The sequence below is a fragment of the Conger conger genome, chromosome 16 (genome assembly GCF_963514075.1).
Source record: "Conger conger chromosome 16, fConCon1.1, whole genome shotgun sequence".
NCBI lineage: Eukaryota > Metazoa > Chordata > Actinopteri > Anguilliformes > Congridae > Conger > Conger conger.
Window position 1 is genome coordinate 7,610,426 of NC_083775.1, and position 12,500 is coordinate 7,622,925.

The following is a 12,500-nucleotide window of genomic DNA, read 5'->3' on the forward strand; positions in this document are numbered from 1 at the left end:
TGAAAGCGTTATGATGTCACGGTTTGGAACATGGGCTTCGCCAATCAGAAGAGCCAGTGCTGGGAATTGAAAGCATTATGATGTCACGGTTTGGAACATGGGCTTCGCCAATCAGAAGAGCTACTGCTGGGAATTGAAAGCATTATGATGTCACGGTTTGGAACATGGGCTTCACCAGTCAGAAGAGCTACTGCTGGGAATTGAAAGCATTATGATGTCACAGTGAGGTACGTGGGCTTTGCCAATCCGAAGAGCTAGTGCTGGGAATTGAAAGCGTTATGATGTCGCGGTTTGGAACATGGGCTTCACCAATCAGAAGAGCTACTGCCGGGAATTGAAAGCATTATGATGTCACGGTTGGGAACATGGGCTTCACCAATCCGAAGAGCCAGTGCTGGGAATTGAAAGCATTATGATGTCACGGTTTGGAACATGGGCTTCACCAATCCAAAGAGCCAGTGCTGGGAATTGAAAGCGTTATGATGTCGCGGTTTGGAACATGGGCTTCGCCAATCAGAAGAGCTAGTGCTGGGAACTTGATGATTTTGTGGTAAAGGCTCTATGCTGGTGAGACCCAGGCTTCAGTCGTGGGTGGGGCTCTGCTCCTGCAGCTGCCTGAAAATAAAAGCTTTTATATACACAGTTGTCATGTAAGCCGTGTAATTCCTGGGTAAGCACACATGCCGAGGTTAACGAGCCTGCTAGCACATTTAAGGTGCCCACAAGCTGCAAATTACCCAACATCTAAGGCCTTTTCTCTGTGAAACAGGACGCAACTTCGAGAGTGCCCATTATTAGGAGACAGTCTTTGCGGCCTCGGGCGATGTAACCCAAAACGTTTGCGTTCAAAGCTCCGCTTCTCCTCCAATGCGATGAACCCGGCGTGCTTTCTCGGCCCAGACCTGCAACAGATAAAATACAGCTATCCTAGCTTGAAAACAATTGAGCTGGTCGTAAGCTGGTCTTGCTGGCTATGAGCTGGTCACCCAGTTAGCGCTGGTAGCTTGTCTGTGCTGGTAGCTGGTCATCCAGCTGTTTCGAAACATAGCTTGAGCTGGTCAAACCATGTCAAGCTGGGAGCTGGTCTGAACTGGTCAACCAGCTAAATCATGTTGAGCTGGGGGCTGGTCTGAACTGGTCTGAACTGGTTTTTTTTCCACCAGGGTTCAGAAAGACTGAGCACTAGGCAAAAAAATTAAAAATAAAAAGTCCCGCAAAGCCTCATTACATTCTGCCTCATTTGCCTTTCTGTTAATATGCAAAAAGCGACAAGAAGAACAACCTAGAAACGGCTTTGAACAAAGGTAGTAGAGCAGCAGGGATACTGAGCCCTAGTTCTGGAGAGGCCACTGAGTCCGCTGCTTTTTGTTTTTATAGGAGCTGGTTAAAATCCGAGTGTTCACATGACTGAAGGCTCAAGGCCACCGTACTACAGGCATACGGCTTAGACAGCAGACTGTTCCAGCCCCACCCCGCCAACCCTCACCTCCAGCCCCCGGCAAAGAACAGGGTGAACAAGGTTTCTTACCTGGGCCAGGGAGGGCAGGGAGGTAGGGAGGTGGGGGGGGATTCACTCCATATATCACCCCCCGCTGGGGGCGTTGCCCTGGTAACGAGATGCGTTACCTATCAGTTCCTGCCACGCTTGCACTCCGCTGACATCCCATAAACACTCTGCTGTCAAATGAAAGGCCTGGGCCAGCCCCGGGCCTGAGGCAGCAGCTGCCTGCGATATTGACTTTCAGGCCAATTAACGAGCTGTCGCTGTTTGGGCAACTCAACCCCCCCGCCCCCCAAACTAGGTGCACCACAACTCATACCGTAGGCCTGGGGTGGGCAGTTCTGGTCCTGGAGGGTCGACGTGTGTGTGTGTGTGTGTGTGTGGGGGCAGGTTTTTGTTTCCACCAATTACCCTGGCTAAGTGAGTCGACTGGCTGTATGCACCAACACTGGCATACTGTACACTTATTAAAAGACACTATACAAAAATGTAGACAATAAAATAAAGTATATAAAACAATAAACAACAATAGGATGGTACAAGGCGAGAGTGAGATGGAGGGGTCAGTTAGGAGTAGGGAGGAAAAGCAAGAGTGAAAAGGTGAGTTTTGAGCTTGGATTTGAAGGTGGACAGTGAGGTGATTTTCCGTAGTGCAAGTGGGAGGGAGTTCCAGGGTTTGGGGCCAGCTACACTAAACGCCCTGTCACCCATAGAACGGAGATGTGCAGTGGGGGTGAGCAGGAGGTGGGTATTGCTGGAGCGTAGGGTGCGGGTTGGTTGGTATGGGGTCAGGAGGTTTGAAAGATAAGAGGGTGCACGATTATGTTGGGCTTTGAAAACACGTAGAATGATTTTGAATTGAATACGGTATTGCACAGGGAGCCAGTGTACAGGGGAGACACAAGAACAGGGAGACACAAGAACAGACTGCCTGCCATTCATGCACTTAAGAAGAAACGGAGATAAAATATGATGGGTAATACTTAAAAGTAATTAAGGCCAGAAGTTGGGAGGAAAACCAGAAGAAGATAAGGCCCTCCCTGCCCACCACCTTGCCCTCTCCCACAGGCCACAGCAGTGACTGGTTATCAGTTATATGACATTCATTACTGGTGATATTAGATTAGATGCCATCACCATCAAGTTAAGAGTGAACCAAGTAAAACACTGTTTTTTCATACAAGTTATGTTTTTTATGTTTATGTTTTTTTTAATACTGTCAGCGATCCGGAGGACTTTTCACTGATGTCTCACGGGTTAAAGTATTTCAAGTTATTCGGAACACTTTGACCCCTGAACCCAGGTCATACCTCTCAAAATGGCTGCATTCCAGAAGGTTCCGTGGCTTTCCCCCGTGGGAAGACGTCAGCTGATCGGAAAACCAAGACGTCGGTCAAATGTGGGGAGCAGGAGGAACCAGTGTGTGTGTGTGTCATCGTATCAGCTGACGGTCACCAGAAAAGGGTTGACACAACGCCACAGAAACACAGTGCCTTTAGACATAGTGTCCCACCAGTAACAGGCCAAAACATCTGCCTTTAAAAAAAAAACTAAAAACAACAATAGCGTTATTTTGAAAATATCTTGTTGTGCGCCCTGCATAGCATAGGACAAATATGTCATCCTGCAACATTGCGCCGTAATAATTCACATTAGGACGTTCGAAAATAATAACAATAATTCAGGGACTTGAAAATCCGCCCCCACCCAAAGGAAGTATGCATTGGAACAACAGTGGAAGTGAGTTTGTTCTCATGAGGTGAAAGGAGGAATGTAACGTTTAACAGCCTGAGCCCAGACCTCCTGTCCCACTCACTGGGACCTGGGATTCCCCAAATACTGCAGTCCGGTGTGTAAACACACACACACACACACACACACACACACACACACACACACACACACACATATCCACATGTAGATTCTCCACAAACGCGTTTACAGATACAAATACTGCAGTCGTACATGTAAACACACACATTCACATGCAGATTCAGCAAACACGTATACATACAAATATACAGCAGGAACACACACACACACACAAATACAACAAACCCCAGACAGCACAATCACACGCAAAGAGATATGACACATTAATGAGACACTCACACTCACACACACTACAGACTGACGCACTTATGCATATACAGCACATTCACACAAACACGTGTTAACATACGTTGCACACACTGCGTCTACACGCCGCAAACGCAAACACACACACACACACACACACACACACACACACACACACACACACACCAGCAGCTGACTCCACAGCCAGCGGAAGGTGAAGCGAAGCTGTGCGCGGGGTCGCGGGGGTTCGTATTTTCTTCGCTGCGGTCCCGCGGGCGAGTAATAAAACAGAGCATTCGCTCCCGCAGCCTCGGGGAAGGCACGCCGTAAATCAGCGCTGATCAGCGGGCCGCGGCTGCAGCTCGGCTGAGCAGAGGCGGCGAAAGGGTAACACGTTTTGAGCACACGCTGAAATACTTTTTAAATCACTTACTTGTTGCTACACACTGGTGGTGGTTGAGGCGGGTTCTCCCCTCGTCGCGTTGAAGCCCTATATAAATGTAATAATCGATCTATCTATCTTTATAAAACGCATGAAAGTCGATGTAACATTTTCAGATAGACCAGAGGTTCTTGGTAAATTCTTGGAAGCGATATCCACTGGCCCCGATTGGTCACCCTATTTTTATGTACTCTGATTCGCCACATCATTCCAATTCCTGCACAATATATTCGTTCTCATCTAAGCGCTAAGGTTTTTTCTAAAATTAATTAATTAACAGTTGCAAGTACATTCAGTGAGCACTTTATTACGTATTTATTAGACTTATTGGTCTTCTGCTGCTGTCGCCTATCCACTAAGAGGTTTGGCGCGTTGTGTGTTCAGTGATGCTCTTTTTCATACCACTGTTGTAATGCGTGCTTATTTGCATTACTGTAACCTTCCTGTCAGTCTGCCAATTCTCCTCTGACCTTTCTCATTAACAACACGTTTTTTCCTGCAGAACTGCTGCTCACTGGATGTTTTTTGTTTTTCGCACCATTCTAGAGACTGTGCCCAGAGATCAGCAGTTTCTGAGATACTCAAAACACTCGCAATAACAAGCATTCCATAGTCAACGTCTGTGTGTGTGTGTGATTGCGTGTGTTTGAGTGCGTGCTTTTACGGGTGTGTTGTGCATTGTCTATGTACCGTGTGTGTGTGTGTGTGTGTGTGTGCGCGCGCGCACGCATGCTTTTGGGCGTGCACACATATGTTCAAGCATGTGTTTATGCATGTCCCCTGTGCCAAAAATCCATTTCTAAAATCTTTCCTCTGGAGTTTAAGCTTCCAATATTTTTTAAATTATTTCCAGAAAGAAAGCTCAGTGCGATCGGGCGGGCGTGACTCTGAAACGACGCAAGGATGATTCCATCACTTTTTCCAGTGTCCGCCAAATGTGAATCTTCTCACCGAAAATTAAAGGAAACAGCTACAAATTACCGCAAAAGCCCCATATCGCTGGCTCTCCACAGCATCTCGCTCCTTCCCAAAGCAGGACAACCGGCGAAAGATCCGACGGAAATGAACGGTCTTAAAGTCACAGAAATAATCATTATGGCTGATTGCACGTAAAGGACATATTTTGTCAACAATCAATTAAACACTAAAATTAATATCGCAATCCCAATATTTATACAGATTAGAGGAAATAGTTATCGGATTACACGTGGAAGGTTGCATAATAATGTATACATTTCAGAATTATTTTTTAAATTGTTTTGCAATAAAGTTACATTTTTTATTAATTTCTCCAAGATTTGTTGTTGGTTTTTCTTGGCCCAGGTTTTGAATCAAAAACATGGGTACTAATAATCAGTCTTCATTAATATGACTATTGTATATGAACAAATAATGCAATCACGACAAGTCGAAATACATGAAACACAATTCAAATACATTTTACATACTACAATGTGTGTGCGTGTGTGTGTGTGTATGTATGTGTGTGTGTGTGTGTGTGTGTGTGTGTGTGTGTGTGTGTGTGTGTGTGTGTGTGTGCGCGCGCGCGCGCCTACTGCCCACAGTACGCCGGACAGCACGACAGCACTGAAACAGGTGAAACGATGGCAAATGACAAAAGCTGCTGATTTCACATAATTTGATGGATTTGTGCAACCAGACCTCAGGTCTGATTCACGACGGCAGTCTAAAATTACGGTATGACCTTCTACACTATATTTCCCTGCAACGAGTGCACACGCGCCGCTGTTGCCCAGCAACAGTATGCAAACAGTGCGTTTGTCTTCCGCGGCTCTGACAGGATCTCTCGGTGAGGAAGGGGTACTCTCAGGCCAGCGTTTCCCCCGTGTAACAGTTTTAACAAACAGTCCTGGAGTCAATCTTTCAAAAAAGACTGGATGTTCGGAAACGGAGGAACACCCTGTTCACTTCGCTCGCGCTGAATGTTCGTTCTTTACTCGCTGAAGTTGATTAAAACATGTAAAGTCATGCAGCCGGGGCTCATGCCTTTTAGATTTAACAAAAATAAATAACATTTGCCAAAAAAATGGATCAAAGTTCATGCTCTTCTGTGTGAGTTTTGAGTGTTTATTTGGGATCTATGCGCCTGGTATTTGATACGATATCGAGTGTCTGACTTATAAAACAAGGTGCGACCGACAGGGGTGTTTATTTAAGACATGTTTATGGAAGCGACCCAGCCACCAGCACACCGTTCCTCTGGACGGACGTTTGTGTTCTTTGGACGATGGACACTCTATCGACGGAGCGTGCAGGACATGGAAAAGAGCTTCCCGAAGTACGGAATAATGAAAATTGGGAATGCCGCCACTGTTTGATCCATGGATTTGGGGAGTTTTTAAACCAGCTGTTTTGCAGAAGCTGCGCTAGTCCTACTCAAGCCAGCTTATGTCTACGGCAAAAACCACAAGCTGCATTATGCAATCTGTCCACCTGCCAATCAGTCACACAAGCACGCGCACGGCGCCAGCTCGCTCGCACGTACGCACGCAAGCACGCACGCACGAGGGCCCTGGGTTTTGCCCTGGCCGGAGTGTGAGAAGCAGAAGTTTTTTTGCCAGCGGGCCTAAAATAGGAACATTAGCACACTGCGGTCAGATGGTTTTGAAATACATGACAAATGCTTGGGGTGTTTACGACCGCAGTGGCTGGGCTTAAGCAGAGATTTCACAGTCTTCAGACAATTATCACTCCCCTGGGAGAGAGAGAGGGAAGAGAAAGAGAGAGAGAAAGAGGGGGGGAGAGACAGAGCGAGAGGGACAGAGAGTGAGGGAGGGGGAGAGAGATTTAGGGGGAGAGAGAGGGAAAGATAGACAGACAGAGAGAGAGAGAAAGAGGGAGAGAGAGAGAGATTGTCTTAGTGTTGAGCTAAAAACTAAAACCTGTACCCACAGCGGCCCTGGGCACTCCTGCTCTGTGCGGTAACGACACATACCGCGCCCGCGACTTTTGAAGACACCTCCACATCCTGCCTGTCCCACGCCTTCCAGGATTTCACTTCTTCCTATTGGTGGCCTGTTGGGAGGCAGGCCTCGCCTCCTCCATCATCGCCATAGCGCCCGCCCTAGTGCTCATGGGCAGGGCCCTCACCTGCGGCAAGTTCAATCAGAAAACGGTTTGTTACGTTTTGCTACGTTTTTTTTTGCGTTGAACGGTATGTTTCCTCCCAATGGTGTGCAACATCTTTCAACAGCTTTCAGGTACGTTTGCCCCCATTTGGCGGGTGTGCCGGGGGTGTAGCCTGATTCAATAATGACATAGGCCCGTGCTTCAAAGCCCGGAGAATGTACTTCTCAGACACCATAGTAGCAAAACATACCTACGTCAGGCAGTCCACCCGCGGTTTGCAATAGGACAACGCACCGCCATTTCTGTTAAAATTAACGTTTTGCTACGTGTTGTCAGGGCTGAACGTGACCCTGGCCTTCCTGTGTGCCCCACACCTCTTCTTAGATTCTTAAACACCCAAGTTTATAATGAAACTGAAACTTTTCCCCCAATATTCAGAATATAATTCCTCTCACTTGTCATTTAATGCCACAGAGTCAAATGGCCAGGCTTTCTCATTAGATTACATTATATTTAGCAGAGGCTTTTATCCAAAGCGACATACAAAACAGTCATACAACAAACAACCCAACACGTCAGATAAGCTACAATTCATATACGATCGGTTGTAAGGCCATGGACATATGTCCAGTACACATGGTAGAGAGGCCAAGTCTGTAACTACCATACCAAGACAGCTACAACTTGAGGAACTACATTACTGAGACAAATACAAAGACAAAAGTCCTACATTGAGGCATAAAATACAAGGGGCTGAAGCTAGACGGGTGAAAAGCGAGGTAAGGGGACCCCCGCACAGGCGTTGGGGCGCAGCGTGAAGAGACGAGTCTTCAGACTGCGACGGGCAGCGGGTGAGCAGCTCTTATCTCAGGCAGACAAATCGGTGGAGCGCCGGAATAAAACCGTCTAGACCGAGCCTCCGGGGCACAAACAATTTAGCACGTTAGCGCTGTCCAAACAACGGCAACGTCTGTCTGAGCTCCGCAGCTCCCGATTGTGGAATTTTTCCCCCCGGTTCCTCCAAGCAAATCCGCCCCGGACTCTGGCAAGTTAGACGGGGAGCCGCAGAAGACAATCGGGCCGGACCGGACTTTCAATGGGAACTTAAGTCTGGGCTTTGGCCGGGCCATTGCAGAATGCTGACCTTGCTCTAAACCGTTCCTTTGTAGTCCCCCCCCCCCCCCCCCCCCATTGTCCCACTGGAGCATGAATCTTTTTCCCTAAAACCTTACTGAAACAGATTTGTCTGCGTTTGGCTCTATCCGTCTTGCCCTCGTTGGCAGCGAGCTGCATCGTCCCTCGGAGTGAAAGGCAAACCCAGAGCGTCACGCTGCCTGCATCGTGCTCCACAGGCAGGATGGGGTTACCTGGGAGACCGGCTGTGTTCGGCCGGTGACAAACGGCGCCTTGCGTTCAGGCCGCACAGCTCGATTTTAGTCTCGTCAGGGCACGAGCTACGGGCTTCGTCTCGTCGCTTCTGGCAAACTCCAGGCTCTTACTGTGGCTACGCCGGCGATTGGACCGCCAACCTCGCAGGTCCCAGTCATGCACCTTTGCCGCGAGGCTACAGGCCGCAGAGTACAGCGGCCTTTTATACTGGGGAGAGAGCGTGATTTTACAGGGACCAGAAAAATAGGGGCTTAAAATAAGTGCTGGCGCAATGGACCCAAGAAACCAAGTCAGGTAACTGTGTGACCAACTGCTTTAGGCGCTGAGTGACGACCGACCTTTTCGGCTTGTGTGGGAGAGCAAGTGCTCATGGGAAATAATGGGCGGAGGGCTCCAGAGGACGGCGGTGCGGGTACAGTAAACACTGGAATAACTCGCTGTCCTCGTTCAGTATCCTAGAAAGTCCGTGGTTCCCCGGCGTCCTCAGCCAAATTCCCAACCTGTCTCTCTCAATTTCCCACTTTAACTGGTGAGGTGAGTCTCCAACCGCCCCCCCCCGCACGCCCCCGCGCCCCCGCGCCCCACCCGCTCGGCGAAGGAACTCGATGACCCGACAGAGGCCCAAAACGGGCCGGGCTCCGGCCCAATCCGGCCCGATCCGGCCTGTTTTCACCACCGTCTGAACGGAGAGAGAGCTGGGTGAGAGAGGGAGAGAGAGCTGGGTGAGAGAGAGAGAGAGAGAGCTGGGTGAGAGAGGGAGAGAGAGAGCTGGGTGAGAGAGAGAGAGAGAGAGAGAGAGCTGGGTGAGAGAGGGAGAGAGAGAGAGAGAGAGAGAGAGCTGGGTGAGAGAGGGAGAGAGAGAGAGAGAGAGAGAGAGAGCTGGGTGAGAGAGAGGCGGTCGGAATGCCAAACTGGCTGGGCACAGCCCACGGACTCCAGCGCACATTTCCCAAAATCCACACTGACCTCAGCCTGGCACGGGATGAGGCAGAGTCACCCCGGCAACAACAGAGCCCCTCTCCCATTGGCCGACTCAACGGTAACGATAACAGGGGGAGGGCAGAATGCAGCATTAAAAAAAAAAACTCTCTCCCCCCCCCCCCCTTTCCTTTCTACTTTCCCCCCAAAAATGTGGCCATTCAAACAGGAATGCCAGGCTAGTCTGTTTCTCCTCAATGCTGGAGATGGGAGCAGGAGGCTGGATGGGAATTCTGGCCAGGCAAACAGGAAGCAAAGGGAGAAGAGCTTGAGTTTCCTGTCATCTCAACAATTATTGAATCGGCCCGGCGCTGGTTAATTGGGGGAACTGGAGTCATTTTTGATCTGGCCGAGCCAGTTTTTGGGAGCGGGGTTTTAGAGAGCAGGGTTTTGGAGAGCGGGGTTTTTGGAGTGGGGTTTTAGAGAGCGGGGTTTGAGAGAGAGGGGTATTCGAGAGTGGGTTTTTAGAGAGTGGGGTTTTAGAACGGGTTTTGGAGAGCGGGGTTTTGGAGAGAGGGTTTTGGAGAGAGGGTTTTGGAGAGAGAGTTTTGGAGAGCGGGGTTTTGGAGAGCAGGGTTTGGAGAGCGGGTTTTTGGAGAGACGGTTTTGGAGAGTGGATTTTGGAGAGCGGGGTTTTGGAGAGCGGGGTTTTGGAGAGCAGGGTTTGGAGAGCGGGGTTTTGGAGAGACGGTTTTGGAGAGTGGATTTTGGAGAGCGGGGTTTTGGAGAGCGGGGTTTTGGAGAGCAGGGTTTGGAGAGCGGGGTTTTGGAGAGCAGGTTTTGGAGAGCGGGCTTGGCTGAACCCCAGGGCCTCAAGCGGCACGTTTCGATGAGTCACCAGCGCGGAGAGCGAGCGGAACCACGCCCGGACAGCCTGGAGATTCCCTCACACACACACACACACACACACACACAGCCACGCCCGCCTACTCCCATGCAGCTGCACACACACGAATGCGCAGCTGTGTGTATGTGTGTGAGTGTGTGTGTGTGTGTGGGTGTGTGTGTGTGTGTGTTGTGTGTGTGGGTGTGTGTGTGTGTGTGTGTGTGAGTGTGTGTGTGTGTGTACGTGTGTGTGTGTGTGTGTGAGTGTGTGTGTGTGAGTGTGTGTGTGTGTGTGTGAGTGTTTGTGTGTGTGTGTGAGTGTGTGTGTGTGTGTGTGAGTGAGTGAGTGAGTGAGTGTGTGTGTGTGTGTGAGTGAGTGAGTGTGTGTGTGAGTGTGTGTGTATGTGCGAGTGTGACTGTGTGTGCATGTGTGTGAGTGTGTGCAGCTGCATGTGTGTGTTGTGTGTGTGTGTGTGTGTGTGTGTGTGTGTGTGCGGATACACAGCATGGGTAATATACGCATGCACACACACAGCTAGGAGACATGGTAAATGGAGATGGGTGCACTTATTTTGGTTTGCATGGGCAAACCCCCCCCTCCCCAACCCCCTTCTGGCTGTCAGTCAGGGACACACATTTCTATTACAATAATGTGTGTCATATCCTGTTCATGTAGACAGGTATCCGTGCAAGACCTGCAACAGAAGTATCTTAAAGAAGATCTAAAATAAAGGGGGGAGGGGGGGGGTGAGGGGTTAACTGATACCTGATTTCCTGCTTCCTGGAAGTTTTCCCTGGCATAGACCGGTTCCTCATCCTGTAACGCGATGCCCCCCCCCCCCCCCCCCGCCTGAACGAGCCCAAACTCTGGAGGGGTACCCCCCCCCCAGTCAGTGACCCCATCGCACCCCATGATCCTCAGCCAGATTCTCCATCTGACTGACGGCACCTCCTGCGGTGCAGCGTCCCATCGCGGTCCAAATTAGCCACTAACTAGGAGGGCAGCGACCACTGAATGCTACCGGATCCCGTGGGCTAGGAATGTGTAGGAGTCAATTAGCACAAACCTACAGGGCCGCGGCAGCAGCACAGCGCTGTTATGAGAGCCGGCTCCATGACGCTGACGGCCCCGCGCAAGAATGTTTGTGGGTGAACCAAGTCCGTAGGGCATCTTCAATTTTTGATAAAAGCGTGGTACATTTATACTGGACATGTACAATGGCAGTCCCTCAGCTGAAATTTGAATTTACTTTTTTTTCCCTTTTTTTTTTTTTTTTTTCTCCTCAAGCCCAGTTCCTTGTTCTGCTTTTTCAATCAGCGTACTTCAGTACATTGCAGACTTCCAACTTGTTTCGCCCCAAACAGCAATTTCTGATCGCTCTGATCTGCCGCACTGCCCCAATTCCACCAGCAGAGGCCACTGTTTGCTAGACACATCCCCTCGTTAAAAATCTGTTTAAATAAAGAAAAAATCAAAGGCTGTCTAAATGGAAATATTGGAATTTTTCTACATAAAATTAACTGACCAAAAGTACACATTTAGTTTACTTAGTACACCTATTTAAATTGATAAGGATGGGCTTGTATGCATAAAATAAATGTATATTGTGAGCTACTCTATATTTTCCATGATGACTCAATTACAACTAAAACTGAGATTGATTGGGAGGGGGGCATAGGGAGGGGCGGTGTTTGGGAGGGGGGCACAGGGAGGTGGAGTGTTTGGGAGGGGGGCACAGGGAGGGGCGGTGGGGCTTTGGGAGGGGGGCACAGGGAGGTGGGGTGGGGTGTTTGGGAGGGGGGCACAGGGAGGTGGGGCTTTGGGAGGGGGGCACAGGGAGGTGGGGTGTTTGGGAGGGGGGCACAGGGAGGTGGGGTGGGGTTGGGGGGTAGGGCACAGGGAGGTGGGGTGTTTGGGAGGGGGGCACAGGGAGGTGGGGTGGGGTTGGGGGGTGGGGCACAGGGAGGTGGGGTGTTTGGGAGGGGGGCACAGGGAGGTGGGGTGGGGCTTTGGGAGGGGGGCACAGGGAGGTGGGGTCATCGACCAACCGCCCAATCACAAGAAGCGCCCCTGCTCACGACACCCGGTCGCAATTCCAGTCAAAATACGAAGTCAATAATTTTTTTCCCCACAAGAAAATGTGTTTTTTCTTCATCTGACACCTCCCCCTGTGCCGAGGTTATTGGATTATTAGA